Source organism: Python bivittatus, unplaced genomic scaffold, assembly GCF_059951505.1.
Source record: "Python bivittatus isolate LINGU-HERP-01145 unplaced genomic scaffold, Pbiv_v1 ctg000020_np1212, whole genome shotgun sequence".
NCBI classification, from domain to species: Eukaryota; Metazoa; Chordata; class Lepidosauria; order Squamata; family Pythonidae; genus Python; species Python bivittatus.
Genome location: NW_028277030.1, coordinates 24475030 through 24495088, shown reverse-complemented (window position 1 = coordinate 24495088; position 20059 = coordinate 24475030). Strand labels below are relative to the sequence as shown.

At 40.3% G+C, this 20059-nt stretch overlaps 1 long non-coding RNA gene across 2 annotated transcripts in view; it reads right to left on the bottom strand.

The window, feature by feature from the left end:
• Window positions 1-3017: 3017 nt before the first annotated feature.
• LOC112540184 (uncharacterized) overlaps window positions 3018-20059 on the bottom strand; it is a 41050-nt gene continuing 24008 nt past the window's right edge. The window contains exons 7-8 of one of the 2 annotated variants that reach the window (XR_015795256.1): window positions 8052-8438; window positions 3018-6771 (exon numbers count right to left, since the gene is read on the bottom strand). This is a non-coding gene — a long non-coding RNA (uncharacterized LOC112540184). The remainder of the gene's footprint in view (window positions 6772-8051; window positions 8439-20059) is intronic. The other variant, XR_015795257.1, reaches the window with a different exon arrangement.

The following is a 20059-nucleotide window of genomic DNA, read 5'->3' as shown; positions in this document are numbered from 1 at the left end:
CTACTGATATCATTCTTGTGATATTGATATGGGAGATTTCAGCACAATCATTTTACAAAAAGCATAATGAAAGTATGCTGAATTGCTCTTACACTTAAAGAAGTGCTATGCCCTGTACTTTGCCCAGAGTTGAAATGGTGCAAAGGTACCAGTTCCATTCACAGGGCTAACGAGATTACCTAGGAAGTAGAAGAATGGGCAGAGAAGTGTTATTAATTGCAAAAAAAAAGCATTGGAGATGAATGAGCTTTTATGTGGATAAAGACAATGCGTTACCTTTTATATAACTTTACCATACCTGGGTTCTATTCCTTGCCAGGTTTTGATGCATATTTTCCTTAAGTGGAATTATTTCAGTATTCAAGAAAAATGGAAAAAATGTCCATCTGCAACCAACCAAGCAGCATTGGGAAAAGAATTAAAATCTTCCTTTTTAGCTCTCAGTAGAGCAATCACCTACAGCCTGGGAATGAATCTCATAAAGAGGGTTGGTAGTTTACTTACTTGCTCAGCCAAACTGGGAAATCCTTGTCAATCAGTAAAATTAAATGACTAATCATATATACAGTATGTATTTTCCACCCCCATTTCATTCTCCCAACCTCCCATCTCCTGTTGCAACCACAAACCTTAATATTCAAAGTTTATCCAATTAAAAAAAATAAGGCTTTTATACATTTAGCGCTTAGTTATTTCTTCATATTCATGACAAAGATTTTGCAGTTAAGAAATTTTGGGAAACTAAAATTAAAAAAGGAAGATGCAAAAGAAAAGAAAAGCGTAGGTAAAAAAAAAATGGAGGGGGGAAAAGGGGGGAAAACTAAAATAATAATAATAAAACCACTCTAAAACCTTTAAAAATATTTTAAGACCAGAACAGAGATTGTTCATATTTTGCATTGTAGCATTAAAAACTGGAGTCTTTTTTTCCTCTTTATTATGCTTTACAAGTTCAATTTGTGATTTTTTTTAACATCAAATGGGCAGTTTATATCCTGCTAAGTGCTATAAACTGTTTTGAAGATTATGAGATGCTAGTATAACAGACAATTCCTGTAATAAAGCAAGCTCTCAAATCAGTTGGACCTTTTCTATTTGCTGGAACCACAAATTTCATGCTCTATTAATCAATTTGAATCTTTTCTGATTAGGTAATTTAATATAAGGAAAATAGTACTTACAGAAAGTGTTTAAATTTTTAATGATATGCTAGTATGAATTAGCTAGTAGAATTTTAATGAGATGTTCCACTTTCTACTGTTCATGTTTTCTATTGTATTATTTTTTCAAGGAAGTAACTGACAAAAGGATTTTCTTTTCAGTAGCTTTCAACATTTAAACATTTAGTGAATTTCATCCTATAGCTGACTTTAGTATAAAGAACATATTTAAGAAGGAACTTTAGTGGACAGTTTTAGAAAATATGCTATTTTGCTCCCTTCAACCTTTTTGAGCGTGCAAGATTCCCATATATTATTCCCCAAACAAACAAACAAAAATTGCTGAGGGACCTCATTTGCATAATATGCAAAATACTTGCTAATTACACAAATTTTACTCTCATTTTGCATGACAGTGGCCTTTGGGGAAAGTTTTATATTCTAAAACCATAATGCATGTGTATGCAAATCAGTAAAAGCAATTGTTAAATGCTAAGAAAGAAATCTACTTCTGTATATCTAACAATGTATGATTTAGAAAGAGCATAAATTATTCTGCTGTTGCTTTTTATTTGCTCAGAGAGTTGCTACTGCCATTTTGCCCAAATCCTGGATTTTTCCATCATTTTAGTGTGATCTACCCTGCTGTATATAACCTTGAAGAAAGTTTGAAAAATAGTCATTTGCCCTGTATCACTACGGATATCTTGCCTGAAAGTGAAGTAACCTAATTGCACATTTTGAAAAGATGAAGATTTATTTATTAAAATTGGCACTTCTCTAAATTTTGGGAGACAGGATTTTTTTTTTTAATGCATATGTGTTTGTAACCTTAAAAATATCCTATGTTAGGGCAAAGGTCATTACAAAAATAAATTGTGCAAAACAGGCTTCTTAAGAGAACAGCACACAAAAATAAATGTGCATTTTCATGCAGATGTTTTAGAAAAGATAGATCAATGATGAGAGTTTAAATAAACATGGGACAAATGAAATTTAAGACTGGAAAAATGACAAACTGAAATGGTCAGATTCACTCATCCATCCTCAGATAGCATTCCTTTGTTTAGTGCCAGCTGTGATTTCCCCCACCATTTCATTTTTACATATATAGTTACTAAATCACCAATGCATGACCAGTTTAGGACCAAGCACTCTGTCCCCAACCTTGTAGTCAGTTTCAGCCTTCATTTATTCTAAGGGAACATTTGAAAAAAGAACGAAGTTCAGTAATGAAAAAAAAGCAAATATTATCTACACAGTTATACAGTGCAATCATAAAGTTTACAGGGATATGTTTTCTTACCTGGGAATCAGTCTTGTGGTGAAATGTATTTGTGTGCAACCATGAATGCTTTTTGAGGCTCATGCATATAGCCTTATTTATGATTGTGTTAGGAAAATCTGATTTCTAAGCATGCAAGAGTGAAACTTTTGATTTCATAAAGTTGGTCACTGAACTGAGATTCTGTCAAGGAAGAATAAAGCTTTGGCAGTAATCAGCTATACACTTGATGTCTCTGGCTTCTTTTGAGCCAGTAAAGTTACCTGAGGCTTGCTTAAACACAGAAACCACAGTTGAATTGTGTTAAAGGTTTGTTATCAACATTGGCTCATTTAGCAGATGTCTGGATCAAAAGCTGTATTTTTATAACTCCACTGTGGATTTCAATTAAAAGAGGATTTCCAAAAAGGGAAAAAAGACCTGGATTTTTTTTAACTCTTAGGAAGAAGAGTGAAAATTAGCAATTCCAATTTACTTGCAAACATTTCGTTACCCGGCTAGGTAACATCTTCAGTGCTAGCACTGAAGATGTTACCTAGCCGGGTAACAGAACGTTTGCAAGAAAACACCCAAGCTCAGAGAACCCCAAGGACTCCACAGTTCAACCCTGAGCTACACATATTCTCTTCTACTGGTCCTCCCAATTTAGCCAAGTCTACTGCCTTACAACTTCAGCCCATGGACCAAAGGTAGTTACCACTGCACGTGTTTTATGCTAGTAAGAAGGACAGTGGGAGCAGTACATCAGCAGGAGGAACGTCTGCTCAGTTCTGCTACAGGGTATGGTAGATTCCTTAGTAAATCCATAGACAAAGCAACAAAACAAGAAACAGCAGCGCTCAGTAAAGGAATGTGAATAGAGCCCATGTTCCTTCAGCTGCTAGCAACCCCATGCTTGTCAGAGGCAACAGTGAATATTCCCAGATTGTACCAGTTTGTCACATTACTGTCTAACGATATACCTCAGTCCCCATTTTGGAGCCAATACCAAGGAGTAGGGTATTCTGTTGATAACTTACACAGCAAATAACATGCTTTAGGGTAGAAACTTTTGGTGGGACCGGGTGGACTTTGGTTTCTACTGGCTTCAGTGTATGGGATGGTTAATGCCCACACAGAGGAAAAAGTCAGGAGACAAAATTCCCTAGAGAACAGAAAAATGCTACCTCTTCTTTAATGAAGCCTTGACAATAAGAATCCTAAGAATTTCCAGAAAATGAAACAAGGAAATAATGCACAATATAGCAATCAGCAAGCCTTAATACCACATCAGTTTGTAAAGTCTAAGACTTACGTTTCAATATAATCCCACAGCAATCTATGCCTAGTCTTTACCCACTGAGTACATCTTGTGGGGAAAGAGGCTGAGGAACACGCATTCTCTTGGTGGTCCCTCTTCCCATTTTGGGGCTGGGGATTATGTGAACCTGTGACATCAATGTGCTTGGGGAGTCTGCTTGCAAGAATGCTGCCTGTTACATCTGGATGCCGAGAGAGCTGGGAAAGCCATCTCCAGGGTGTTACAATAGGGGTCTGCCCCAAGTATTTTTCACCTTTTGAATTTGGCTTGAGCCAGGTGGACGCTGCCAGGGCTTCAGCCTGAGTGCTATCAGTGTTTTGTGCCTAAGTTAAAGCTTTGCCCATTAACTGTTTGTTATCAGCAATCTGCATAAGAGTTGCGAGTAACTAAGGAAACCAGCCTCCAGCCTTGCCTTTCATGGAAAGCTAGCATGCAGGACTGGTTTTGATGGAACCGCAAAATGGCAGGTAAATTAGGGTGCGGCACCTTTCCCAAATGTCTACACTGACACTCATTCTCAGGACGTTTTCTCAAGCCTATCTAGTATGCTACTGGGACTACTCATACTTTCAGTTAGTTTAATTTTTGCGAGACGGTACGCGCCCATACAGCGAGCCTCCCCTGCCACAGGCAGCTTCCCTCGGAATAGGCAGAGCATTCCAGAAAGAACGAGAGAACGCTCTGAAGTTCTAGGCTGCATCAGGAGCTGAGGAAACAGTTACCTATGAAAAACAGTTTCGGTGGGGAGAAAGGAAGGGAGAAGCTCAGAAGCTTGCTTTGCAAACTTGGCCATTTTACCAAGCTGTGCTTTATACAAGAATACAAATGAGAAACCATTTTCTCCAGGTAAACACAGAGGAAAATTCCCCCTTGCCGTCACCGTAGTTTTCTGCAATACCCGGACACTTCACTGACATAAAAAGATGGCAACAGTGGAATTTATTGGAATGTTACATTCTGTGGTAATATGTTTGGGTCCAGAAACCCTATCAAATTAATATTGTATTTCTGGTTGAGATGCGGGGAGAACTCTGTTATTGCCCAGTTTAGAAATACTGTTAATATTTGTCAAGTCCCATTTACATCTATTTAGTGTAAATTCCACTGAGTTGAATTAGGCTTACTCCCATGTAAATCCTGTTGCCGCATTGTTTGTGCTGCTTTTGTAATCCACTTAGGCTGTAAGCCTAAGCATACTTACTATGGAATAGTAAGCCTCACTGGGCACCAAATGGTTCACTTACAAATAACATACAGACATAGTACACAGCAGTCTGCAGGCACTGTCTTTTCAAAGAAAGAGAGTCAGCAGTATATAGCTGTCAGTGATTTAGTATACAGTTTCTTTGTATAAAACTGATGAAATTAGTTTTCTTCTGACTATATCAACCATCCTCCCCTCAGTTGTCTGCCAGAATGGGCAAGGGGACGGCAGGTGATGTCATGTGCCTCCTGGTATTATTGCATGAATGACACCAATTATGAAATTTACACCAGTTGCATTGTGACATCATGATGCATATGATATCATTGTGATTTATACTGGACTCTAGTGATTCCCCCTTCCCCCACGTTTTCCCCAGTACAGTACCCATAGCTCTAGGGCAGTGTTTCTCAACCTGGGCAACTTTAAGAAGTGAGGACTTCAACTCCCAGAATTCCCCAGCCAGCCATGCTGGCTGGGGAGTTGTGGGAGATGAAGTCCATACATCTTAAAGTTGCCAAGGTTGAGAAACACTGATCTAGGGTGATGCAACTGTCTCATGGTGATGTGCACTCTTTTAAAATGATTGGTGAAAATGCTTCAGAGCTAGCAGCTGCATGGTACAATTCTGCTATTCCTTAGAATAGCCCAGCCTCTTTTAGATTTACACGTGAGTTATTTTGGGGGGGGAAGTGCTGCTGCTTTGAAAGTCTCATTAACTTTAATGAGCAAACTGATGAAAGCTGTAGCAGCTTTTCTTCAGGTTTGCATAGCATCCTAAAAGCTATTTGGCTGGGGACATTGAGATCTGAAGCACTTTTTCTGAATCATTTTTAAAGTGTGTACAGTTCAGTTGGTTGATATTACGATACCTACATATCCTTTACTCATTATGTAGCCTTGGATACACAATTAAGTAGACCAGAAACCAACTGTCTGGCGGAATCAAGTTCACCATTCTGTTGCCCTGTGTGCTACTTTGCTGTTCTAATTAAGAACAGGGCCAATGGGTTTTCCATCACAGTTAAGCATTTTATGAAGCTGAATTTGAACCAAGCCCATGGAGTTTGTACCCGTGGTTTCAGAGACATGATATTCCTTATAAAGCCTTAACAGAAATACTCATGAAATTGAAGTATTCATAAAATTGAAGCTCTGATTGGGTATCCAACCCACTCATGTCATGGTGAGGGTCTCTGACAGCTGTAAATTGTCCCCACTTGAAAAGGACTTCAGAGTTATTCCTTTGTTACAGTCCTCATCAAGGCAAACCTACTTCTGAAGTGATTCTTAAGATTCTTAGGCATTTTTTTCATAAGAGCAATTCAAATACATCATATATGTATTCATCTCAAAATTCCATTATTATATCTCTGAAACTCTCTCCCTCCTTTTTTGTTTTTTGTTTTTTTGAATAAACAAATAGTATGTATCATTATATTTTTCACCCATTATAAGGCAGCAACTGGGGAAAAAATAGTTGGGCAATGGTAGAATTGGGGGCAGAAGGCACGTTGCCATGTCTCTGCTTCTTTGATATTTCAGCCATCGTATTCATTTAGGTTGGTTGGTCATTTAGGTCACCCAAAGTGACAATACTACAAGGTGCTTGCACTGCGTCTGGTACAATGCTGTAATGTTCCAACTGGGACTAAAGTTTTTTTCCATTTCATCTCGCCATCTCCTAAGTAGTCCAGTGCCATAGTGCCTTGATCCACAGCAGTGAAGAGTAGAACCTGAAAAAATTGGATGCAGAGAAGCTTCAACTAATGCAGTCTGCGATGGAGAAGCGAGTACTCAAGGTCTTACCCAGAGGCTGAATCTGAAATACATAAATTTGTTGCAGAACTAATTTTAAAAAGACAACAAAATAGCACAAAACCTAAAATACCAGTGAGTGTCACATGTTATACACATGCCTGGCAACAGATGGACCTAAAAGAGGACATTCTTATGCTCTTTGATTGCTTGTGGACTGCTATTCCAAGAGCCATGAAACTGCTGCATGTGCTAGAAATTTCCACTAGAAATCCTAGGTTTCTTAGATAGAGTTGCAAACACTGCTGGAGGAGAAGCAATGACCTTGCAACACGTTTCCCTGCAGTGGAACTACGTTCAGTGAAATCAGAGGAATTGATTCATATACCAAATTTTCCTGATTTTGAAATGCTTCTACTAGTCTCTGTTTTCCAAAAATATCAATCTCAAGTCTTCCCAAGGCAACAATGAAAACTTTAAACTTTGAACAATGAATACATTTGAAAATACATTGAAAGGAATATGAAATCCTTTCTGAGCTTAGACTTTTTAATACACTGGGCCAAGCCAGGGTGGAATTTGTACAGTCAAAGAAGAAATTATTAAAAGGGGGAAGAGATACAAATGAGAGAGGGGTGGGTAAATGGGAGGGGGCAGGCCTGACATGCCATCATGGATGCTGCTGTTACAAGTTTGGTAGTATATTTAAATAATAATGGGGAAAAAATCAGTTGGGAAAATGACTTCATTATTTCATTACTTGATGTTTCTTCCCTTTATTACTCTGAGCAACCATTACTGACAGACATATTAGCATTTCCTTTGTTCATATTTGAGTGCTGAATTATCTTTAATTGCCATGTATATGCGGTCTGTGGTCTTAAAAAAACTGCTCTTGTCAGCTTTTGCGCAGATATGTTCTGCCGGCATTGAAGATATCAAAGGAGGAAAAGGAAGATTTATTATAAATAAATTAAGCTAAATGGACCCAGGAGCTGTTTAGAGTATCACAGAGTGCAAATTAATGAAAAATACTGATAATTATTTTCCTGTGGGCTTCTTAGCACCTTTATTTTTGTCACTCTTGTTTGTTTCAGAGAGCTAATGGGAAAGGACAGGTTGAAGTTGGCATTAAAAACTGTGTGTTCCACACTTTGATACTTATTCAGGGACACACATTCTTGTCTCAGCCCAATTAAAGGGAGAAAACATGTTTTTCCTATGCCTAGAGCCAATAGTCCAAAGATTAAAATGTGAATTGGCAGCGCTATAATAAGTTTATTCAGGAAAAAGCCCCACCAAGTTCAACTAGGCTTACTTACAGAAAGGTGTGTATAGACTTACAGTCTAATGGACAATCCTGGTCACCTTTACTTAGAGGTAATCTCCACTGTGTTAAAAGGATCTTCAGGTAATTTTGTGTAAGATTGTAGTCTTAGTATTTTCTCTGCAGAATGAAAGGAATGTGTACAATTTCCAAGATGGCACCTAAAACAGAAATCACTCCCTCATCCTGTTGTCCTCATCCACTCAGAAAAAGCTGCTAGATCCTTACATTTCATTCAGTTCTGCTATGGCCATTTTTTAATTTCCCCATAAAAGTCAATGGAAAAATATATGAAAGTTCCAGTTTTCCAAAGTGAAATTCTGATTAAGATCCAAGGTGAAGCTGGCGACCCCCAAAGCTGTTCAACTCAACTCAAAGTCTGAAACCAGTTTGTTCCATCTCATCTGTAATATGTCAGAAATAATAATTAGATATTAATTAAAAATATCATTAAACTTTTGCAATATGTTGGATTTTGTTTTAATATTCTGGTGCGCATTTAACCAAAGCAAGCATCAGCAGTTGCCAGAAAAGTATAACACTGGCATGGGAAGCACAAGCAATTGCTTAACTAGCGCAGTTACTTTCATGCAGCCCTGTAACAAATTGCTTCTAGGATAAATCTTTGAGCCAGAACACATTTAAATCCATACTAATGTATCTGTTTATTTAAAGAATTAGTGATCAACTGCACGTTGGCAAGTTTGCCATGATTAGGCCTGAGGCCAAAGATGGTGCCCTGTCTCCAGGCTGCATAAAAACCCAACAGAGCTGGCCATTGAATCTTTCTTTCTTTCTTTCTTTCTTTCTTTCTTTCTTTCTTTCTTTCTTTCTTTCTTTCTTTCTTTCTTTCTTTCTTTCTTTCTTTCTTTCTTTCTTTCTTTCTTTAAATTTCTCCTTGCCCATCTCCCCCCAGTAGGGGACTCTGGGAGGCTCACACAAAACATTAAAAACATACATATATATAAATACATAAAACATAAAAATTTAAACAAAACATTACTAAAAAAGGAGAAAGTCCAAGAAGATGGTGGATCTGGGGCTGAAGACAGCAGGCCTCTATGGAGCTAGCCATCCCCATGCTTGATGTATTCTCTCTCCACCCCAGGCCAAGGGGCAGAACTAGGTCTTCAAGTCCCTCCGAAAGGCCGGGAGTGAGGGGGCCCATCTCACTTCCGGGGGCAAGATATTCCAAACAGTGGGGGCTATAGCAGAGAAGGCCCACCTTCTGGACCCTGCTAGTTGGAGCTCTTTTACCAAGGGGGTCCGGAGCATGCCCCCTCTGTGTGATCGGGTGGGATGGGTTGAAGTCATGGGGAAGAGGCAGTCCCTTAGGTAACCTGGTCCCATGCCATGTAGGGCTTTAAAGGTGATAACCAACACCTTGAATTGGACCCGGAAGCAAACTTGTACCCAATGCAGCTCACAGAGCAATGGCATTACATGGGCCCTTCTTGGGGATCCCAAAATAGCCTACGCAGCTGCATTCTGGACCAGCTGTAGCTTCTGGATTCTCTTCAAGGGTAGCCCCACGTAGAGCGCATTGCAATAGTCTATATGGGGGATAACAAGGGCATGAGTGACTGTTCGAAGGGCATCCCAATCCAGGAAAGGGTGTAACTGATGTACAACCCGGTTGTGTAAAGGCCCTCCTTGCCACGGCTGCCACCTGCTCTTCAAGCAGGAGCCATGAGTATACGAGGACCCCCAGATTACACAGTGGGTCTGTCTGGGGCCGTGCTACCCCATCCAGCACCAAAGATGACAAAGTCCCAGATACAGAGGAGCCATTAACCCACAGCCACTCCATCTTACCGGGGTTCAGCTGAAGCCTGTTGTTCCCCATCCAGACCCTTACAGCCTCCAGGCACCATGAAAGGGCAGTAACATCACTTACCTCACCTGGGATGGAGATGTATAATTGAGTATCATCAGCATATTGATGATACCTCATCCCATGATGACGGATGATCTCGCCCAGAGGTTTTATGCAGATGTTAAAAAGGAGCGGAGAGAGAACCGAAACTTGTGGCACCCCACAAAAGAGGGGCAAGGGGTGGGACCTCTCACCCCCTATCGTCACCAATTGGGATCAGCCCTGGAGAAAGGAGGTGAACCAGCACAAAACTCTTCTGCCCACCCCCAATTCCCTGAGCCGTCCCAAAAGGATACTGTGGTCGACAGTATGGAAAGCTACTGAGAGATCAAGGAGAACAAGGATGGTCACACTTCCACCATCCCACTCCCACCAGAGATCATCCATAAGTGCGACCAATGCCGTTTCCGTTCCATAACTGGGCCTGAAACCTGACTGAAAAGGGTCCAGATAATCCATTTCCTCCAGAACCCTTTGGAGCTGTGATGCCACCACTTTCTCAACCGTCTTCCCCAAAAAGGGAAGGTGGGAGACTGGATAAAAATTGTCCAGTACAGTAGGATCTAGGGAGGGTTTCCTGAGGAGGGGGTGCACCAACGCCTCCTTAAAGGCAGCCGGAAACACTCCCTCCTGCAAGGATGTATTAACCATCACCTGGATCCAACCACATGCCACCTCCCAACCTGCTTTCACCAGCCAGGAGGGGCATGGATCAAGATGGCAAGTGGTGGCCTTTGCTATCCCCAGGATCCTGTCCACTTCCTCAAGTTCAACAGGATCAAACTGTTCCCAGATAACTGGGTAAGAACGGTCTCCCGGTATCTCCCCAGACCCTGCCCCATGCTCAGAGTCCAGCTTGGAACGAATCCAAGCAACTTTGTCCTGCAGATGCTCCAAAGATTCCTCTGTGCGGCCCTGCAAATGAACCCCCACATCTCCCTTACCAAGGAGGGACCTAGTGATCCTGAACAGGGCCGCAAAGCAGCATTCTGCAGACGTGATAAGAGTGGAGAAGTAGTGATGCTTCACCATTCTTATCACCACAATGTAGGCCTTGATAATGTTCAGTCAGATTTGTCCTTTGTCTTCCTCCAGTGGCGTGCTAGATGTCTCTTAACCCTCTTCAGCACCCTCAACTCCTCCGTGAACCACGGGGAGTGTTGGGGCCAATGTGGCAAGAGAGGTCGCATAGGCGCGATCCTGTCCAAGGCCCCGGCCACCTCTCTATTCCAAGCAGCAGCCAAGGCCTCCGCTGGACCGTGCAGCAGATCCGTGGGAATATCCCCCAGCTCCTTCCGAAACCCCGACGGGTCCATCAGGGCTGGGGGTGGACCAATCGCATGGGTCCTGCCTCCCTGCGGAGGGGGGGGCATAGGAGAAACTCAGGGTCACCAGGACATGATTTGACCATGACAAGGGGGAAAGCTGTGAATCTCCCCTCAGATCACTTTGCCATTGCTCCGACAAGAAGACTGAATCATCGTTCAGTCTTGGCAAAAGGAAAGTGTCCACCACCACACAGGAGGGCACCAAGCAAAATTAGGAAGCTGGGTTACAGTCATAGCTTTGCCCATAGGAGAAAGGGGAATAGCCATAGAGCTGGCTCAGCCATTTCTCAGTATCTGCCAATTGCCTTAACTTTGCTAATGGTGTGCGCAATCCTGTGAAATGTAAATATGAATGCATGAAAGGTAAATATAAAAGAGCACAACAAAAGCTTCTTAAATATCTGGAATCTGTTTTTTTTTCCCCACTGTATTCAGTTGTGATCCTTACAACTTGTATATCAGCAACAATATTCTCTTTAGTTTTAACTTGTAATATTGTTCTTGCAGCCATTTGAATTACAGTGAGTGCAAGTAAATGCAACATTCTCACATCAATTTTTTTCTGAGTTTTTCATTGCAAAGCTTGCATTTTGCGGTCTACTTCTGTGCCCCAGTAAGCCCTATCCTATGCATGTTTACTCGGAAGGAAGCCCCATTCCCTATTTTGCTGGCAAAAACTGTCTGCCATTGGTGAAATACATAGGAATCCATCCAGTGCAAAAGCATTTCTTTACACTACACAAACACACACATATTCTGCAAGTGCATACCAATGTGGCTTGAATTTTTTCAGCACAAGCATAAGGGACAAGTACAATCCTCAACATGTTCAGCAAAGTCTTCTTTCTTCTCTTTTCATTATTTGAGTACATATGCCTTGATCTCGGGAAGGGCATATCTCTTGCCTCTTCCTTGGAGGTAGACTAGGTCAAGAACAGATTCTGCAGGGATTCCAGGAATGCTACTTTATTCTTAGAGGATATAACAACAGAATCTTGAAAGCCTGTCCACGTTTCTCTCTGTCCCATCTTACAGTAAACAAAATCAAGGTGGGGTTATTTTGAGTTTCTTTCTCACATTTCCTTCAATCTTTGGACTGTGTAATCTCTTCTGCAAGTCCCTCCTTAACAGCTCACTCATACCTTCCCCAAGGTCAACTCTAAGCTTCTTTACCACAGGGTCAGTATTGATTAATACTTAGGTGGGAGACTACCAGGAAGTCTCACGACTATAAGCTAGCCTGGGAAATTGAAAAAAGGTTCAGGAAGAGGACAACATCAAACTATTTCCACATTGTTGCCACGAAAGCAACATAGACAAGTCTGTGTAGTCACTAAGGGTCAAGGGAGACTTCAACTTCACTTAGTTGAACCAGCGTACCACTATGATGGAATCTTAGAGTAGACGTTCTTCAGTCAGAATTTGCTGGCATGCAATGGCATTTCCCCTTCATGAGTATGACATCATTGGCCCAGGGAATGTCAAAACTGTTTCCAGTTGGAAGACCCAGTTATGAGACTGTTTGATGAGCAAGAAGCTCATCTTACCTTGTACCAAGACTGCACCTTTATCTGGAAAACCTTCTGTTATCTTCATTGGGAGTGCCAAGGCATGCTTCCCAACTCTGACAAAATTCAGATTCAAGTAACGAGGGAACAAAAAGGTTAGCGTGCAATCTGTTCATGTCTTTGCTGGAATAAAAATAAGAATTTAAGCTCCTGGAAACTGCCACTGTGTTCTCACATAGAGAAGCATCAAGCTCCTAATCAATGACTGACCTAAATACAAAACATAGTTACAAAATTAGTTGTAACTATGGACCATGCATGTTTTTATTGGATGTCATACACATTTTCTTGCCAGGTAAGGAATTGTATGCTCAAATACAAAATTGCATATGCACATCTGGGAATGTACACATAGTTCTAACTAACTAGTACTAGATTGGTTGAAAGACAGGGTCATCTACCAGAATCCAACACCCTCTTATTTCTGAAAGCAAGGGGGAAATGATTCCATGATTGATGGCATGGTTGCTGATGGAAATAGTTATCCCTGCTTCCCCACCTGTGATCTCAATGCAGCAGAATTGTGCTGTGGGGTTAAGGTTCTATTCCCACTTGCTTGCCTGCCACACTGGTAACTCAGGAGTTGCTCAGGCCAGCAAGTGAGGAAAGAGTAGGGCTATATTAAAAGCTCTGAAGTGTCATTTGCAGACTGGGGATTGCAGATTGCCTGCCCTGCAGTTGCGACTGATGTTCACCAGGCCTGGCAGCTGGTGCCCTGGTTTCTGCAGAGAACCAAGTTCTATTTACTGTCTGGCTCCTACAAAATCTCAGCAATTTCAGTTCTGCAAAATATATTTGTTCATTCCTGGCACTGAGCATCAGATGGGCAAATAGGCAAACACGTCATGGAAACAAGTTGCATGTTTCTGTTTGCTTTTTAAAGAGTGTTATTTCATCTAAGCTTCCTTGTTTATAAAGATTCCTTTTGCTGAGCAAACAGAATTCCCACTCAGCACTCTGCAAGTCATGTTAAATAAATCACATTGTGGTCTGGAATTGATGATCTATGAAGATAGTTCTATGGTTCTATTCTACTTTTCTAAGAAAAAGAAAGGATCCCTGACCATGATTCTGTCTTTCAGATCAGGTTGAAAGTGTGTGCCCTCTGCTCTAATCATTTGCTATAATCAAAAGAGCTTGTAAAAACTTGTAGTACTTTGAAAACTTCAAATCTGTTTAATCAGAATTAACAAAAGGGCAGAACACTGAGTTCATTCTGGGTATTTCCCTTCCCTGAATGCTTAAATAATTTAGCTAATATGGATTCAGGTTTATTTTTTATTTTTATTATTCATTTATTTGTTAGGAACCCAAGGCAGCAAATATAGTGCTCCGTCCTCCCATGTTTCCCCACATCAAGCATGTGAGGAAAGTTGAGCTGAGAGACTATGACTAGTACAAATCACCAGTGAGCTTCCATGGCTGAGGGTGGGTTTCAGCCTGTATTCGTCTAATACATTAGCCACTATACCGTGCAGAATTAGAGACTGATAGAAGGCAAGATTACCTGGAGATTGGAGTTATCCATAAATACCAGAGAACATTCAAAATAATACTGGCACTGCTGGTTAGAAGAACTAACCAGCAGTGTCTGTGGGATCTGAAATTAAGTGAGGATTAGACTGCCAGAATAGTTTTCCTGCTGCCTGTTATGCATAAAACAATGTTGTTTGCCAGATGGCCATGGGATCCTCTACAACTCTGAATGCTTTCCTCCATTCTGCTTTCTCTCTGCTCTGTGTTATGAATTGCTGAGAGACGGGGGGAGGATGTAGACCAAACGGTTGCTAAAAGTTCTTGGGGTCTCATAGATGTTATGTTTCTTTAATAATATAGCACAGCTTTCTTAGAACAGAGATTATGAAAGGAATATTTACCATTCTTGTTCTCAGACTACAGTAGAGAAGGAGCTTGTGTTTGCAGCGACAGGTTTCTAAGAGTCAGTAGAGATATCACAGAAATGTCACATAACCAAAATTCAGAGCAGTAAGTTGAAGGCCTCAAATAAAACATGCTGAGCATCTGAGGAAAACTCAGAATAAATTTGGTGCCCCATGAAATTTCTCAAATGAAGTCCACCTATACCTTAAAGTGACCCTAAAGTGATTTAGCAAATCTGGGTGTGCAGACACTGCTATTCAGCACTTCATTTCTGAGATAATTAGGTTACAAACAGAAGCTACTTTCAATTTATTGTAGATAAAAAGAATATTTTTCTCAAGAGAGCCTCTAAATATTGAGCTCTAATTGGAACAGCCAAATGACAGCAGAAATTATATAAAATATTTCTCATGGCAAGAATACCAAATTTAGGGGAAAAAGCCAGCACCTTGTTCTTTTGTTTGCTCTAAAACAGAATCTCACTGGCTTAATTGTAACCAGATGAGGAAAGCAGCATTGTTGAAGTGTTAAAAGATTCTTCGGTACTTTTCAGATTTGTCTGCAGTGTGTTAAAATGAGAGAGGGAGTGACAGTGCATGTAACTAAAATGGGGGCTTTTATGAAAAATATAGTTTTGTCCAAATGTAAAAGAATACAGTAAAAATACCTGTGCCATTTATATATTTATAGTGTAATCATTTGCATGGTTCCCCAGAAGCAACACTCAGTCTGTTCAATGAGGACAACTCATGGTAGAAATGTTGAAGAAATGCATTTCATTTCAAGAATCCATTGTGCCATTAATGGGGACGAGAATCCAATTTCTTGCCTTGAAAATTATTTACATATTGCAAACAGTGATATATGGTACTGTGCAAAAGTTTTAGGCAGGTGTGAAAAAAATGCTGTAAAGTAAGGATGCTTTCAAAAATATATATTGTAATTGTTTATATCTATCAGTTTACAAAATGCAAAGTGAGAGAACAGAAGAAAAACCTGAATCAAATCAATATTTGGTGTGACCACCCTTTGGCTTCAAACCAGCATCAATTCTTACACTTGCACACTTCGTACACTTGCACAAAGTCAGGGATCTTGTAGGATTAGAGCCAGGTGTAACAATTAACCAATTATACCAAGCAGGTGCTAATGATCATCAATTTCATATGTAGGTTGAAACACAGTCATTAACTGAAACAGAAACAGCTGTGTAGGAGGCTTAAAACTGGGTGAGGAACAGCCAAACTCTGCTACTAAGGTGAGGTTGTGGAAGACAGTTTCATGTCACCGGTTATACACCATGGCAAGACTGAGCACAGCAACAAGACACAAGGTAGTTATACTGTAACAGCAAGGTCTCTCCCAGGCAAAAATGTCAAAGCAGACTGGGGTTTCAAGATGTGCTGTTCAAGATCTTTTGAAGAAGCACAAAGAAATGGGCAATGTTGAGGAATGTAGGTGCAGTGGTCAGCCAAGGAAACTTAATGCAGCAGATGGAAGACACATCATGCTTGCTTCCCTTTGACACTGAAAGATGTCCAGCAGTGCCATCAGCACAAAACTGGTGGAAACTACTGGGACCCAGGTACACCCATCTACTGTCTGGAGAAGTCTGGCCAGAAGTGGTCTTCATGGAAGAATTGTGGCCAAAAAGCCATACCTCTGACGTGGAAACAAAGCTAAGTGACTCAACTATGCATGAAAACATAGGAACTGGGGTGCAGAAAGATGGCAGCAGGTGCTCTGGACTGATGAGTAAAATTTGAAATATTTGGCTGTAGCAGGAGGCAGTTTGTTTGCAGAAGGATTAGAGAGTGGTACAATAATGAGTGTCTGCAGGCAACAGGGAAGCCAGGTTCCTTGCAAGTTTGAGGCTGCATTTCTGCAAATGGAGTTGGAGATTTGGTCAGGATCAATGGTGACCTCAATGCTGAGAAATACAGGCAGATCCTTATCCATCATGCCATACCATCATGGAGGCGTGTGATTGGCCCCAAATTTATTCTGCAGCAGCACAACCACCCCAAACATACAGCCAATGTCATTAAGAACTATCTTCAGCATAAAGAAGAACAAAGAGTCCTGGAAGTGATGGTTTGGCCCACACAGAGCCCTGATCTCAACTTCATGGAGTCTGTCTGGGATTACATGAAGAGACTGTCAGGGGAAAAACCTCGTTAAACACGGGAGACAGACACACCAGAACATAAGTCACTTCAAAGTTCTAAAAGCTTTATTAAATGTTAGTTCAATAAGCAAATAAAATTCAACCAATAGCATACAAGGTAGTCACTTAGATTCACATTGCAATGAGGACCAGCATGAGCAAGCTGTCAAGTAAGACAGCTTGGCCAAGTGGCCCCAACCCCCTTGTTGCAATCCTTTTTATCCTCAAAAACCGCAAACCACAGACATGACTCCCAGGATTAGCAACTGATTCATAATGTCCTTGGTGCTAATTTTACCATACTTCCCTGTTCCATTGCTCATGTCATACTCCTATCAGCACTCTATTTTCCAGCTTCCTGCCCATGACTGAAAACTTTAGTCCACATAGCAATTTTATTTATTGCTCTGTAATTTTATTTACTTTATTGCTCTATAAGCTTGTTTTATTTGTATATTACAATTAACAAAGGCCTTAAGTATTAATAAATCAGGTTTTTTTCCTCTCACAAGACAGAAGGATTTGAGGCAGCCTACATCCATAGGAGATCTGTGGTTAGGTCTCCAAGATGTTTGGCACAACCTACCTGCTGAGTTCCTTCAAAAACTGTGTGCAAGTGTACCTAGAAGAATTTATGCTGTTTTGAAGGCAAAGGGTGGTCACACCAAATATTGATCTCATTTGGGTTTTTCTTCTGTTTGCTCACTTTGCATTTTGTAAATTGATAAACATAAACAATTACAATATATATTTTTGAAAGCATTCTTACTTTACAGCCTTTTTTCACATCTGCCCAAAACTTTTGCACAGTACTGTATATGATTAGGAGAGCTGCATACAAAATTTCATGAACTAGAAGAGATATAGTAAATATGATTGCTCAGGAAAATTATATTTAAAAACATGCATTTATGTACTTAAAAATGCAAATAGATGCAGAAAGTTTACAACGTGGACTAATGGCTCTACGTAAGACTGAAAGAGAGAGTAATACACCTAATAATACTCCTCCCCATCTTGTTTTTTTTTCTCCTCCTTTCTTTTTCTGCTAGAGAGATTTTATGTGTATGTTTCAATGTGCAATAATAGGTCATATATGTGAGAAGTGAGGATCAATTAATTTTATAAAATCAAGGGCCTTATTTTATGTGTGTGCTCCTTGCACTGTCCTGGCCAGTGGAGTGTGAGTGAAACTTCTAGCACGTGCATGTACCCCCCATACATATGCAAGTGTACCACATGCACATATTTGTTGGGTGATTTCAGGGAATCACTAGGATTGGTTTCACCTAGAGTTGGCAGCTCTGGGTTGGCAAGATAAGGGAAGCTATGCATATAGAAGTTTTTACTCATAATTTTTTTCTGTTTACTTTTCATTTGGAGGGGGTATCTTAAATTCAGGATCATCTTTCTTTTGGACAAATAAAATATATTAAAATATGAACCAGTGTAATGATCCCATGCAGTCAAAGTACCCCTGAATTAGTTAAAAAAAAAAATTGTATCATGCTGCCAATAGGCAAAGAGAAGTTTGTATGCTATTGCAATCTGTCAAAATGGATATTGTTAGGGAAATTAAGTGTAAGTAGCAAAGTATGTAAGTGGGCAAAATAACTGGGCAGTAACTGGCAAAAATATGCCACTGGGCAAAATTATATACACATTTGTATACTCAAAGAAATGTGTACAAAAATCCTTTTAAAAAAAAACTAGCGTGGAGGGTTTTCCCACCTCCCAAATAAAATTGAAATTGAGACATTTCCCCTCTTGGCTCTCCCCAGTTCTTCCTCTTTAAGGTCCAGAATTAGAAATCTATCTTCCCATTTCTTGGCATTCTTTTTTTCTTTTCTCTACAATTCATCCATTCTGCAGGAGCACAGGGTGATAAAATAATTACAAAATTATAGGCATATGAAAATGTATTTGTTTATTTTTGCATTTCTGACTCATCTTTCCACCAACAGCTCTAATCGTGTGTACATCTTCTTCCCTCACACAGGCACACAATATCCACAAAAGAATCTAGTGCCAGTGATTAGACTGGAAAGCTGGGACTGACTGAAAGCCCTTTGGCCTAACAATTATATAGAAACAGTTTTAAGCATCGAAGGGATGGAAAGAGTAGCAAAGTTGTGACAAGAAAGAATTTTGGCCTTGTATAAAACAGGATGAAGTGTGACAAACAGAGGATGGAGGAGATGAAAAGGCCTTGAACAACTGACACTTTATTTACTCTCCGTATTTCCTCTGTTCTTCTCCTTCCCTCTCTGTCATGGACATTTCGATTTCAAAATACATCCTCTAATTAGCCCCATTAACCATAATCAGTGGAACATTTAATTGCCTCTTCTACAGTTCATCATCTCGTTGGAATTGCTCTCTACTTAATCTTCATCAAATCCCTGCAGAAAATGTCCAGACGTGGGGCTTCGTGCTTCTGGAGGAATATTTTTCATAGCAGCTTGTGTTACAGCGCATACATGCAGAGAATGTTGAGCGTTCAGCCACAGCCATTGCCAATAAGCTTTTGTGTGACTGACTGGCAGTGCCATTCTGCCACAAAATAGGTTGGCAGTGGAAGCCGAGGAAGCAAATGTGCATCTTATTCCAAACGGTTGTCAAATACTCCCCAAGGATTGATCATCTTGCTTTCTCTACAACAGTGGCCCATCTTTAAGTCTGAAAACTTCCTTTTATGGCCCTATTTTTTTCCCCTTTTGATCTCTGTTTCACTATGTATTGGGGAAGAAAAGGGGAATATCGTTCAAAGGATTAATAATATATTAAATGAAAATCCCTGAATAAAAGGAAAGATGAAAGGTGTGTTGCATTAAAATACAATGACAGACGCTCTGGACGTTCCAAATGAATATTTGCCATTGGGCTTCACATAAGGGCTTAATTCTACTTTCTGACAAGACACTGAGGAAAAAGGCCTCATGGTAGCAAACAAAGTTTGCAGAAACACAACTGCTACTAACCAATGGCGATGTAGCTGTCACATCTGGGCTTGGCTGGGAGCACTTAAAAGCCACTCCCAGAAAGTCTCAGCCTGGAGCAGACCATGGCAAAAATAATCACTGTAGATCTCATTAACACAGCCAGCACATGCACCTGACAAAACAAAATCATGTCTTTATTTGAGATGGTGAGGATGATGATGATTACAAAATAATCACCAGGATGCTCTGTTGCAGGACAACCT